Raw genomic sequence first — 14,323 nt, forward strand, 5'->3', positions numbered from 1 at the left:
GAAATTACCCTGGTAATTTGTTTAAATTGTGAACCTTTAAAAATGTATTTTTGGAAAGTGGTGGCATTGCTAGTAGCCAGTTGAACTGATTCATCCATCTAAAACATAATCCTGGTCTAGAGAACAGCTCCCCACTTCAAGCCTGTTGTAGGTGCCAGGCATTTCACACTACTCAGAGACACATGCAGAGCAACAGTTTTTTTTCTTTTTTTTTTTTTTTTTTTCAGCATATTATGGGGGTACAAATGTTTAGATTACATATTTTGGCCTTGCCCCACCGGGTCAGAGCTACAAGCATGTCCATCCCCCAGACGGTGCACACCACACCCATTACATGTGTATATATTCATCCCCTCCTCCCCGCTCTCCAAATTAACAGTCTTGATAAATGAATGCTCTGTATATCTCTGCTTACCTGATATATGTGACACACACATATATATATATATAAGTATGATATATATGTGTATACATATATATAATTTTCTTACTTTGACTTCCATTTATATGTCCGTTATATCAGCTGTTCCTGTTGGGATGGATCCATATGGGATAGATTATATTATTATAAGAGTCAAAAATTCTAAAATTATATGATTTTATGATAGATAAAAATAGATCCCTAAATGATGTTTTATGAAACTTCATGGAGTATGATCTTGAAAGACAAAGACCAGGTCAATTTAGTAATTTTTAAAAGGGCAAATGTAAATAAACTTACTATGTTTTCTAATCTCTGATGCAACCCACCTTAGTTGTGACAAAGCAAACCGTATACCAAAATTTCTTTAAGTCTAGGCTAATGAAGCCATTTTTGAGGATGTTAATGATTTTTTTAACTATATTATGTAATGTAGCTTTCTAAATTCTGATCAAGAGTAAACATAATTTGCTAATTTCATTTCATAAAAATAACTAAATTTTATCTGTTTCTCACTCTTTCTCCATCTGTCTTCTCTCTTCTTTCCTCTTCTCTCCTATTTTTCTCCTTCACACCCCCTATGTCCTTTCTATATCCTAATCTCAGAGAGAAAACAAGTATTCTAATTGACAAAACAAGATTATTATATTCTCTAACATGGAAACTTAATTTATCAATTAGTGTTTAGGGAAGAAAAAAACAATGAGGAGAAAAAGATTATGGATCTGAAAAGTCAATGGTGATACAGGTTATGTTAACATAGATCAGTGGGCAAGGGCAATTGAAGAAATTACATTTTATTTTTAAAAGCCATATATATTCCTTTTAGCTATTCTCCAAAATGTGGCCAAGCAGGGAAAAAATTTCATACCTTTAGCCTCACTCTTATAAATTGTTTTTTATCATAATTTTATTGTTTTTGTTAGTTATTTTGGTGAAAAAAGATATTAAATTTTTAACATTGTGCTTTCCTTGTTCCCAGTGAATAAAATAATCATGTCTTTTGTGCAGAGATAAATTTCTAAATCTGACATTATAAAGCATGGATAGTCAGCTCTTTCAGTTAGTTCTCTCAGTTCTTCCAAATAGTTCTCACAGTTGAAATTAGCAAAAAACCCGGAATGCTCTGTCTTTGTGATTTTTGCTTTGAATAAGGTGTTATAATAACTGTGTTTTTCCCCAAAGGCTAATTTCTGGTGCAGTAAAAGTATCCTATATTTAGTATGCCATGGAGATCAAATTTTAAAATTTAGAAAATATTTTGAATATTCTGGCTATAGAAATAAAAAGTACTGATTAAGGAGAAATAAGATTTAAGAAAAATTAATTAAAATTATATGGTACAGCTTATCTACATATTTCAATATTCTATCCATTAATTTAGTAATTTTATCTCCTACCTAATTTAGTTCATACCAAAATCTAACTACTTCTTTAATTGCATTTGGAACAATTAATTTACTTAATTTTCTTTTAATAAACAAAGCTGTTTTGAATTATTTATAATTGTATAAAATGAGATAGACATAAATTTAATTCTTAAATTATAAAATGCATTATTTAAGATATAAATATATAAATTGAGTTAAATCCTTGATGAATTCAGGTGAAATGGATTGAATTATCCAATTGTACTTAAGATATTGAATAGAAAAATATTGTATTTGAAGACATCCTTGATTTCTAAGATGAAAGAAAAACGTTCCTAGAAATAGATCTTCATAATTAGAACTTCATCTTTGATTTATGATTTTCTGCTTGTTAGGACAGTTATGGAAGATACTAACATTTTCATCTGTTATTTGGTCATTTATACTTACCCTTCCATAAACTCACTAGCTCCTAAATTTATCGATCTCAAGAACTTTCCCCAATGTGTATCCCTCACCTACTTAATCCTTCTTTTCTCTATCATTCTATCAACCTACAAATGTACTGTTGAATTCCAGGTCAGATAAGAGCTTGACCAGATATCTCTCTACTTACTGCTCCACTTATCTGCCTGGTTTCTGCTTTCTGAAATCACTGAAACTATTAAGGCTAAGGTTATAATCGTCAATATTCTTTGCTTACATTATCTGAGCTCTTAAAATTATTGGACTTAGTTAATCAAATCATTTCTTCATAGCTAAGCTTCCTAACGCTCATCTCTCTTGCCTCAAGATCTATAATTTCTTCTTTCCTATCCCACCACTGGACCATCCTTTTTAATCTCCTTTTTAGATTCTTCCTTCTAAACCTGACCTCTAAATCTTGGCTGGTTCCTAGATTATGTTCCCTTTTAAAACTTAACTTTCATTTCCTGTGTGATCATTGGTCCCAAGGCTTTCAATATCACATATGTGACAATGACTTCCAAATGTGTATTCCTAACCCAATCCTCTACTCTCAATTCCAGGTTTTAAAAAGCAGCTGTCTAGTTGACATCTTCAATTGGATGGCTCACTGGACTTTCACATTTAACAGTCTAAAAATTGAATTATTGATTCCCTTTGTGCCTCATCAAAATAAAGCAAAAATTAAAACACAACTCCATTTCTTCCTTAGGCTATTGCATTTTGAGCTTCTGTTATCATTCCATAACATTGGAAAAAAAGGTTATGACTCATCCTTGATTTCCATCTTATCCTCACTCTCACATAGAAACTGTCAACAGGTCAACTCTCTAAAATAATTTCCCTATTTCTCTTAAATTATGCTGTTTCCACTGCAGATTTGGTCACCTTTGTTTCCTGAACTACCTCAGTATCCTCCTTCTTGGTCTTTCTGCATTTCCCCTATGTTCCTCTCCAATTTATTCTCTATAGATAAACCAGCAAAATTCTTAAAAAATATAAATCCAACTATGTCATTCTCCTGCATAAAACTCTGATGTCCCATTGTACATAAAGTAAGATCCAGATTCCTTACCATGCCCTGTGAGACATATGGACAGACTTTGGCCCACCTTTGAAAACCATCTGACAACCACTATCATTTACTTACTATGATCAGACAGGCTAGTCGTGTTATATTCTGTTCCCTTCTCTGAATGTATTTTCCTTTTGATTTTTTTCCCCAGACTGCTTCCTTTTTAGCTTTCTGCTTTCAGCTTTCAGTCTAAATACCAACCCCTCCATGAGGCCTCTCCTGGCCACTTAAAGTTCTTTCTCCCTGATATTATCTACTTCTATTACTTAGTTTATTCCTTTCATTACAGTTAATGTGATTTGTATTTATGTATGTGTTATTTAATTATTTGTTTTTATCATCTTTAGTTCCTAAAGGTAGTTTACTTATTCATAAATATGTATCTAACTTATAAATATAGCATTTAACACAAAATGGGCATTTAATAAATATGGGTCAAGTGAATCAATGACACATGAGGTCAATAGGGAAAATGGCTATAGTCTTTATACATAGAAAGGGACATGATAGGGGTTAAAAGATGCTTTGATACAAAAATAAACTTTTCTGATTTTAAGATTTCACTCTTCCTAGTCAAGGGTAGATTATTAACTTAAATGTGAATAGACTTTTGTATCTCTAAGTAATTAAGTGGCTACGGGGTAGCGGCATAGATATTTCTGGAATCAGGTATATACTTACTATAAATGCCTGAGTTGTTTCTTAAAAGGCTATTCTGACATAAGAACTATGAAATTTGGGCCAAAAAGTATTGTGTGAACCCATTACAGTTCTCTTAGGTCTAGCTTGATTTAACTACAGAACCACATTGTGCTCTAGACCCTTCAAAGTTCTAGCTCTGAGATAGCGTTTGGTGTTAATTTTGACTTAATGTGGAGTTCCTTGCCTTAAACCCAACAGAAAGGTCATGTCAAGGAAGGAGCACTGTCCTCCATAGCATTTCATACACAACACACTCACATTAAACATTCTTCAACTGTCCATCCAATGATCAACTAGAAGTTTGTTTAGAGTATTTACTGCTTTCTTGTACTCTTCTTGATACATTTGAACTAATTCCAAGTTTTCAAGAAGTTTGGCTAATATAAGACTTTAATTAATTGAAATCATAAATAATAACAATATTTTCTGATTACATGTGAAGTTTAAAACAACTGGAAATCCTTTAAAATGCCCAACCCGAGGAAGTTTTTGCATAGGCTGTAATAACAGGCACCACAGAACACCATTGCCAAGGTTTCTATGGGACCTTAACATTTGGCACACTACACTACAGACATAGTCAACTCTGTTAAAATACACTATGGCACAAGAAATTTGCAAAACAATGAAAGAAACACTATTATATCCTAATTTTATGTAATAAAAGATTGCCTACATATTATTATAATAAAGAAGTAGGATTTTCTAAATGGTGTTTTTAAAAAATAAGAGTTTAAATTTGGTTCAGAAGATTTTTTATTGATCCAGAATCCATATTGTTTATATAAAAGATGAGCAGGCATGCCTTAAAGACTTAGAGGATCATTAGATGATTGATGATTAAATATTATCAGGCAACTCCTACATTGCTGGCATCAGGTAATGTATTAAAAGAGAGAAAAAAAAAGTAATTTCCACTTATCTTCTCTCTACCTTATCTTTTGTCATAAATCTCTCTAAAAGATCTCAAAACATTATATCAGGTGTATATGGGAAGGTGTTATAAAAACCTCTCTGAATATTTATACCTATTTTAATCTTGATCATTTTGGAATTTATTTCATTTATTGTTTATACCATTCATTTCCCCCTTCATTTAGTTTTACGACTTAACCTAGTATGTTTACTTCATATACTTTTTTGTTTTTACTCTGAAAGGTATATGTTATAGAGGTTAAGAACATGGGCTTGGAATTAAACTGCCTAGGTTTTAATTTTGACTTTACAAACCATGTAACTTTGGGCAGGTTACTTGATCTCTGTGCCTCAGTTTCCTTATCTGTAAAATGTGGACAATTATACATATGTCATTGGAAAATAGTACTAGCAATTGTTATTATTACTCATTATTGTTATTGGTCTAGGAAACAATTAATTCATCTAAATACAATACAGATAACTTAATTACAGAACCCTGTACGTCTCCTTTATCCCTCAGGTTTTTACACGCTGGGTACTCTGTATGTATTAAATTATTAGAAGATATTATAAAAAAGAAATAGAATATGGAAAGAGAATGAATCCTTGGCATCTGGAAATGATGGAGCATAGACTGAGGGAAACCATGAGGCAATGGAAGCTGGACAGAGGAGTAGCATAAAGCAGAGAGCAAATACCCTATAGATTAGATCCACTCAGTTCTCTTAATGAATAATTAAATATTTACTATCTTATCTTCATTGTTAAATTGCAGAGCTCTGCCAATTTTTATAGTAAGCACTTACATCTGACTTCAAGTCTCTGCACTTCCATATAATACCATTCTCTATCCTTTTTTCCTCTCTTCCTCAAATATTACCATTCCTAATATAGAGATTTTTGAGCATACAGTAGTCCAAGTATAGTTTCAACTGCAATTAACGTGTCATTGCCTTTATCATCATTCCCTTCTCCTCACTTGCAAGATGGAAACTTCCATTCCACCACTAAAAGTTGTATGTAGAATCCCGACTGGTAAGATAACCTGACTGGAAGTGTTTACATTCTTTAGTTCTGCTCTTTCTTTTCCAAACAGGTATTGCCTGTGTTTCTATTTTTCTTATGTTGGCAGCTAGTCCACAGTTCCTTTCTTCATAACCTCTATTCAGAGCTTTAGTGGACACTGTGGCAGAGGGCAGGAGGCAGACGGGAAAGGACTTCCTGCAGGAGGCTAATGGGCTGTTTCTCCTTGCTACTGGGGAACACAGCAGGTCACCCCACCCAGCTGTTCATTGCTCTTCTTTTATGTGTGCAGGTTGGCGTTCTCATCAGAGCCTGCTGGTTGAAGATTCTAGAACTGCATGTGTTAGAGGAGGCAGAGTTAAGTATTTGATTTAGTAAAGAATAGAAATTGGACCTCCCCTGATTTAGCCATTTTATTTATATTTTCTGGAAATCACCTTTAAAGTATTTTCAATAGTCACTTGTAGGAGGATTATACAATGGCCTGATTTCCCCTGATATTTTTGAAACAAATGTGCTTAGTCGTTAAGGGCCCCCTTCAGTGAGTGTAGAGAGGTTTCAGGCTTTTAAGAATGCATGTTCTAATCTTCCAGAACATTGGTATTATCACAGTTTCCTAGCAGTCATGATTTGTGTACCCAAGAGAAAATCTGGAGTTTTTCCCAGTTGGTATATGGGTGGCTTTCTCTTATATTAGCATGTAGTAGAGAAAGTCAGAATTAGACTTGCCACATATATAAGACGCCTACTGATTTTTTTTTGTTACCAGAATTGATTTTTGCTGTCAGCCTCATGCCATAATTTGTATGCGTCTATATGCACATGTACATTTGTGTTATTACATTTCAAAAGGAAGTGATCAAAAATAGATTTCACTTTGTACTATATCATTATTGTCAATATCTGTGGCAAGGATCTGGGAATAGACACTAAGTAGACAATTGGGTTTGACAGTATAAGCTAAACATTGTGTCATTTGTGCATATTTTAGATGAAAACATGCATTTCCCTGGCAAGAAGGAAAAAATGTATGTTAATTAAAATATTAATACCTAACTCTGATTCAAATTCTAAAAATGGGTAAATTACTGCAGAAGCATAGATATATTAAATGCCTCAAAAAGAGGAAGATTTTAAAAACCTTACAAATCAAAACCCAACATTTGCTCAGTTTTTTAAAATTACTTTTTCAACTCTTCTTGATTATTTTTATCATAGTTAATACCTTAGAAGCTTTTTACGTTTTAATTTATATTTGGTTGTTTGTTTGAATTTTTTAGTATAATAATGTCCAGCTAGATTTCATACTCTTTTTTTTTTTTTTCCCAAACTAAAACTACATTTTGAAGCTGCACTTTCTGTAAGTCAATTCTTATTCTGGTGTAACTAGATATGAATTATGACTGGCAAAACTTACGATATTTATCAGACTATAAGATGCACTCTTAGTGGTACAAATAATTTAAAATATCTCAAATGACATTTAGGCAGATATGTGTCTGTGATAGGCACAACCATAAAGCAGTCTCCTCGGAAGTGAAGGTCAAGATCCCTGAGGAAGATTAAAATCAAATCAAAGTAACCGGAGATGGACTTCAGGAAATGCTTAGCCCTTAGTTATTTCTGGAAATCTCAAAAACTGGAAATGGGTCTGAAATTCATAGGGTATATGAAAGGAGAAAAATAAAAAGATAAAATATTGATGTATATTATAAAAAGGAACATCTTACCCACAGAAAACCATGTTAATAGTCTGTGAGCTTTCATGTATTAAGTGTGTCCCATTAGTAGCAGAGAACACAAAGTCAAACATCATCAGGAGTTTATCCCCGGATGACATTTGCATGAATATGTTTGGTACCTAGAGGAAATCAATGGTATTATCAGCATATATTGGTTCATAGGTGTCTTTTTTTTTTTTTGCTATTACAAAGTATTGACAGAATGTAGATGTCATCCTCCTATAATAATCAATATTCATCCATATGTAAAATATTGTGCTAAATTGCTCACATTATCCCATTTAATCTTGAAATTAAACTTATGAGATAGTATTCTTTTTACTATTTTTCTGACCAAGGAAATTAGAGAAGTGGCACAGCTAAAATAAGCAATCAGAAATGGAAGTCAGGTCTGTCTGATTCCCTAGTACGAGCTCTTTATGCATTTGCTATTGTGATGCATGGCCACAAATCTTTCTGCCTAACAACTAGAGACTAAAAACAATGATTAGTGATTATTTCAATAACTTTCAATTATCAACAGGGATAAGTGTTGAGAAAAACAAACAGCAAATTGCCAATCGGGGTGGAGGATGAAAAGGAGCATAAAGATAATTTCTAGTAAGCACACAAAGGGATTTTGTGGCTACTCTCTACAGATATATAATATAATCATGTCTAATATCAGAACAGGCTTCAGTAGAAGACTTTTACATTCAAAATTTGCATTGTTTTCCTTCAGTTTCACTTGAGGTTATATTTTATCCATCTCCTGGTGCCTAACGAGACTGGTCCAGGGAATGGTCTCTCCCACTATGTTCCCAGCAGTGTGTTCTTTTTATAACTGTACACAGGCTGTGACCTCCTCATGACCTCTTTTTGCACTGCTGTTGACATAAGGAAATGACTGAGGGAAGGAAGGAGTGTTGACTTTGTCTGGTCAGTAGCCCAACACTAAAAGCCAGGGTACTGGGTCTCCAAGAGAACCACTAATAGAGATCAGCATGGCTGGAAGAAGAGAACAAGGCATATCTCTCTCTGTTAAGATCTTGGGTTAGGCAGTGGACTTGGAAATGTGCCATGCACCTACCTAAGCAAGAGAAAAAATAATCACGTGAAATGAGTGGCTGGAAAAAGAGAGGGCAGACACGGGGCAACCTACACCTCCTCTTTTGGCATGGCAAGGATGTGTGAGTTCCCCAGGGGTTAGGTGGATTTGCTAAAAGCTGGCTAGACTTGAGCTATTTTGTCAGTGCCATACCCTACAGGGAGGCCTGCTGTAAGGGGACCATGGAGCAAGGACTGCACTTTCTTAGGATAGAGAAGAGTGGATGAGCTGGAGGCACATTTTCCATGTCACAGTTTGTAAATGGAGGCCCTGAATGAAGATTGCATACCTGCACATGACACTGCTGGTGTCCGATGCCTGCCCCACTGCGAATAATGACAACCAGCAGTCCCACTAGCCAGATCGACAGCCATAATCAAGATGAAAACAAGGAAACTAATAAACATACAAAACGAAGCAGAAAATGAAATACACCCTTTCTTACTCCCTCCATTTTCTGTTTATATGCCTCTGTATTCATTCATCATTCATGTTTCATTTGTAGTGATGTAGAACGATAGAAAAAGAATTAAATATTAGAGAAAAGATTAAATATAGAGGTTTGAGAAATTATAAAATCCAGTAATTGAAATGCTGGAATAAAAAAGCACAAGGAATAGATCATAAATATTAATTAGTTATATATTAGAATAAAACTTCTTTGAACTGAAGAGCATGAGCCTGCTGACTAAAAGGGCTAATTGAATAAAATTACCTCAAATATTCTCATAACATTTTTAAATTTGAAGGATAAAGAAAACACTTATAAGTACTCGAGCAGGTAATCTAACGTAAGAATATTTGGTCAGATTTCACAATTTACCTCTTTAGAACCAATTGTCAGAAGAAAATAAAGTTTTGCTAGTTGAATGTTTAGTGGAAAATGATCCAAAATTCTAAACCCAAGCACATTTCCATTCATAAATGGATACAGCAGAGACCAGTACCCAAATATTTACACAAGATCTTGTGATCTTGAAAATTACTCATTTTTAATTAAAAATATTAATTGAAGAAATTCTTATAGTAGAGAATGTTTTCAGCCACAATAACAGAAATCCTGGTTGAAAGTGGCTAAAATACTTATGTCTATGTTTTTTTTTTTTCATGCAACAGGAAGAGACAGGTAATGTAGGCTTCAGGTTGATAAAAATAGCTCAATATTATTAAGAATTCAGGCTTTTTCCATCACTTTAACTTACTATTCTTGGTACTGGTTTGACCTCAACCTGGTAATAAGGTAGGTGTGATAGTCATAGCCAATTCAACAGGTAAAAAAAGACAACTTTTTTTGTGACTACGTCTTAGAAGAGAAAATACTTTCTCCAGAAGTTTCCTGGAAGATACTCCTTCATGTCGCATTGAACAGAATTGGGTCTCATGGCTATCCCTGAACCAATCTCTAATTGGCTTGGATTATATATCTGGGATGGAATATAAATTGGAGAGTCAATTGCAATGTTCACCATGGTTTTCCAAGGGCTAAGAGATAAACCAAAATATTGAATGCAGGAAAATTCATGGCATACAAAGATTAGAAGCAATCACTGAAATCAAATATAAATAGAGTGATTTCAAAATAATTGTTTAAAATATGATAGAATAGAAATTTTCAAAACTGTTCATCATAAGCAAATAGATAATATAAAAATGCAAGGAAACATTTCAGTTCTTAGTTTTTAGATAATGCGACAAAAATTTGTAAATAATGTAACATGAATCATAACTACTGAAGATGATTTAATGAAGGGTTTTAAAAAATCACTAGAGTAAAAGATACACTCAAGGAAAACATTATGTATCACAAAAGGTATAAAACCAGAAAGTTTAAAAACATAAACCAAGATGACAGGAGTAAGTTATAACAATAAAGGTAAGTAGATTTAATTTCTCTATTAAATGGCACACAGCCTCATTTTGAGTTAAAAATAAAGTCCAACATTATATAGTCTGTAAGAGACAAAGGTATTACAAAGCGAAGAAAAACATTAAATGAGAAAGAAAACAGATAAATGTTCGGTTAAAAGAGAGTATCTAGTGGCTGCTAAAGGACTCCACAGTCATCAATTCTGGTGACACTCCTGGCACATCCAGCTGAGGGGTTTGGCTGTAGCATGCCTTGATTCCATATTATCTGTCTCATTGCTACTCATGTATGTGGCTCTTGACATTCTCAAGAGCAATCCTGGTCGGGGAAAGTTGGAGAAATATGCCTGATGGGTATACTAAATATGAAAGCAATTTGCTTACTGCAATTGAAGAAAAAATTAAATGTTGCATCATTTACAACTGTTTGTCTATATGTCTCTTCCTTTCCTCCTAAGACTTGCTAATGGAAATAGCTAGAAGTATGGGGCAATGAATGTGTTAGAAATTCAGGCAGCAAAAGTCCTTGGAATAGTTCTGGTTATTAATAAAATTACTGTATGCTTCTCACAAGTTTTGAACATTCTAAATATAGCTCTGGAAAAGTTAGGGAACAGTCTACTTTTTCTCAGGATTTCATGAGCTTTGTTTTCCTATTTTTAGATCATATTTGATACATCACTGTGTTTATTTTTCTCCTTGGTTTGGATCATGTGTCCTCAAAGCCATATTTACTAGAGGGGAAGAAATCACAATGGAATGTGAGTTGTGGACTGGGGATAAAAAGAAAGTGGAGATAGGGGAAGCACTTACTGATGCTGCAAAATTGCTAAGGTGCAGTTTCACAAGGCTAAATTTAACCTAACCAAGCACACATGGTATTTTAGTTGTTCAAATCATATTGCTTTAAAAATGAGTTTTTAATACCAAGAATAGTTCACATGTGGGAGCTGAGAAAAGAATTAATAGAGTGAAGAGGGTTGAAAGATTGAAGCCTGGGGTATTTGACAAGATAAATTCCAACGGAAAATATGAAATTGGGATAATTTATCTGGGACCCTGAGAGGTGTAGCTTAGAATATTTTATAGACATTTTTAATTTTCAGAATTTATTATGATAATATTTCTACATGTAAAATGATTTAATATTAAAGAAGAATGACTTTTAAAAAATATAATGGAAACAGAACTAAGGAAATAAGAGGCAAAAAAAATTAAAATGTCCATGGAGTAAATTTATCTGTCCTATTAGGAAGAGAGATTATATATACTATCAGCACAAAAAAAAAATTTGTTTCTTTATAAAATGAAAGAAAAATTCACCACTATTTTAATGAGAGAAAAGCATGAAAGATAGCTTGTTCCCACACAAAAGACAGGTATTAAAAGTGAAAACCCATGACTCGAACAGATATTTGTACACTCATGTTTATAGCAGCAATATTTACAATAACCAAAATGTCCAAAAGCCACCCAAATGTCCATGGAAGGATGACTGGATAAACAAAATTAGGTTTATACATACAAGGAATATTAGCTTTAAAAAGGAAGAAAATTCTGACACATGCTATAACATGAGTGAACCTTGAAGATATTATGCTAAATGAAATAAGCCAGTCCTCAAAAATACAAAAATTATATGATCCCACTTACATGAGATACCCAGAGTAGTCAAATTCCAGAAACAGAAAATAAAATGATGGTTTCCAGGGCTGAGGAGGAGCAGGAGAGCTGGAGTTAATGTTTGATGTGTAAAGAGTTTCAGCTGGGGAAAAATGTGAAAATTACTATTTAAATATTTCATATAAATAATGTAGTCAGAATCCTTAAGTTTCCAGATGGACTTTCTTATGAGATATTCTGATTACATGCTTGTTTTTCAAACCAGTTTTGTAACACTTTTCCATAGTGGCTCTAAAGCAAATACTAGGAGAAAACCTAGCATACATTAAAGTTATCACTTTCTCATGTTTTGTGTGCAAAGTTCTCTTTAACTTCTGTTAAAAATAAATGCTTTATTTCCACATCATTTGCAAACTTCAAGCAGCTTCAAGTATAAATGGATGGTGGCTGATAAGGCAGACACATTCTAGAATTACTAGGAATTTAGAGCTGCATCTTAGTTGTCATCTATTTTGTCCTCTCGGGTTTCAGTTGAGGATTTTGAGAGCTAGGTCTGTTTATTAGTGGCTGGTCTAGGGTAAGGACCTGGAGTACTTGTATCCTAGTATGGTTAATTCCACTGTTTCATGAAGAGCCTCTTGGCATTTGCTGGTAAAATGAAACCTATGAATTAAAATCAAACATTTCAGTTTCATCAGTTTTCCCCTGGGTTACTGTAAAAGCCTATGTCCATGTTTTATACCCTTTTTGCAATCTCTTCTGCTACATTCATTTTTTCTTTAATTATTATTTTCATCATGACTTTATCCTGTGTAAAACTCCTTTCCTGACTGTGGTTTCAAGCTCAATGTCCTTATTCTATCCTCGAACCTCTTTACAGTGAAATATCTTTTTATTCTATTTAATTTTGTCTTATTACATTTCATTCAGATTCTACATAATTTTAGTGGAGGGTGATGGATGTTTAGGAAGTATTAATGCACAATTCTTGAAAGTTTTAGATTTTTTTTGTATAACCACCTCGACTTGCTATTCAATTTGCCCTCTTCATATTGCTAATTATGTATTACTTTTGTATAGGACTTTCTTTCTTAAGAACTTATTTGCTTTGTAATACTATTTTCTATGTTTCAAATATTAGCATTTTTGGCACTAGTATCTTGGGGTACATTCAGGAAATGATAATCTAAGCTATTTGTCTATATTAATGTAAACATCACTCACAGAAGTCTTATTAGTCTAAAGAGAAAGAAGAATCATTTGCAAAGCATGAATCTATTTTGAAAAGGGACCTCTAAAGAGCATTCTTCTAACTGAGGATATTACAATGTGGTCTGGAGCCCTGCACTGCAACTCAGGCCTGTAATCCCAGCACTTTGAGAGGCCAAGATGGGAGGATTACTTGAGGCCAGGAGTTTGAGATAAAGTTAGGCAACTTAGCTAGATTCTGTCTACAAAAAAAATAAAGAAGTAAATAAAAAAGACTATGACTTAGATATTAGATAATAAATGTTTTTTTGATTATTTTAAATGCTATATTGACATTGTGGTTTTGTAAGAGACTATCCCTGTTCCTAGCGTTGCATATTGAAGACTGGATGGATGGGATGTCATGATAGCTATTACTTACTTTAAAATAACACCAAATATATAAGTATATATATATATACACACACACATAATGAAAGATATACAGATATGACACAATATTATAATTGTTAAAACTAGTTTGAGGGCATGTTTTTCATAATATGAAATTCTTCATAACAGAAACAAAAAAACCCAAAAGGACTATTATTCTAAGGAGATGCTGTGAAGCAGTTATACACAACTTTTTCCTATCATAACATAACTGGTTGATAATATTGTCACAAAAGCAAGAGCCTCTATGGCAGAGATGAGAGGATATGTGTTCTGAGATACTCCAAGGACATTAGTTTCAAATCCATCCCTTTCTACCTCATTTATATCATTTCATATACACAATGCTGATTTCATCTCATCAATGTGATTTGACACCATACTTGATGA

The 14,323-nt window shown here is 33.4% G+C and overlaps 1 protein-coding gene across 7 annotated transcripts in view; it reads left to right on the forward strand.

Moving 5' to 3' along the window:
* The window catches only part of DGKB (diacylglycerol kinase beta), a 569,068-nt gene that overhangs the window by 15,699 nt on the left and 539,046 nt on the right, over positions 1–14,323 (forward strand). The window lies entirely within an intron of this gene.

The sequence above is a fragment of the Eulemur rufifrons genome, chromosome 29, assembly GCF_041146395.1.
Source record: "Eulemur rufifrons isolate Redbay chromosome 29, OSU_ERuf_1, whole genome shotgun sequence".
Taxonomy (NCBI): Eukaryota; Metazoa; Chordata; class Mammalia; order Primates; family Lemuridae; genus Eulemur; species Eulemur rufifrons.